Here is a 334-nt window from a genome sequence, read left to right as displayed (position 1 = left end):
TCACAGCACAGAGATTCAAATCACAGTGTCACAGGGCAGAGATTTTTGGGGAGAAACCAAGGTGGCTTTCTGCCACAGCATCTCAAGCTGGTCCAGAGAGGTGGTCCTCCCCCTCTATGTGACACTGGTTGGGCCGCAGTTGGAGTACTGCGTCCAATACTGGGCACCGCACTTCAAGAGGGATGTGGTCAGCCTGGAGAGGGTTCAGAGGAGGGCCACTTGCCTGGTCAAAGGGCAGCAGGACAGGCCCTACGAGGAGAGACTGAGGGACCTGAACCTGTTCAGCCTCAGCAAGAGGAGGCTGAGGGGGGACCTGGTGGCTGCCTACAAAGTC

This window comes from Gavialis gangeticus, unplaced genomic scaffold, assembly GCF_001723915.1.
Source record: "Gavialis gangeticus isolate Ggan-Ray unplaced genomic scaffold, GavGan_comp1, whole genome shotgun sequence".
In the NCBI taxonomy this organism is placed as follows: domain Eukaryota; kingdom Metazoa; phylum Chordata; order Crocodylia; family Gavialidae; genus Gavialis; species Gavialis gangeticus.
This window is presented reverse-complemented; position numbering follows the sequence as displayed.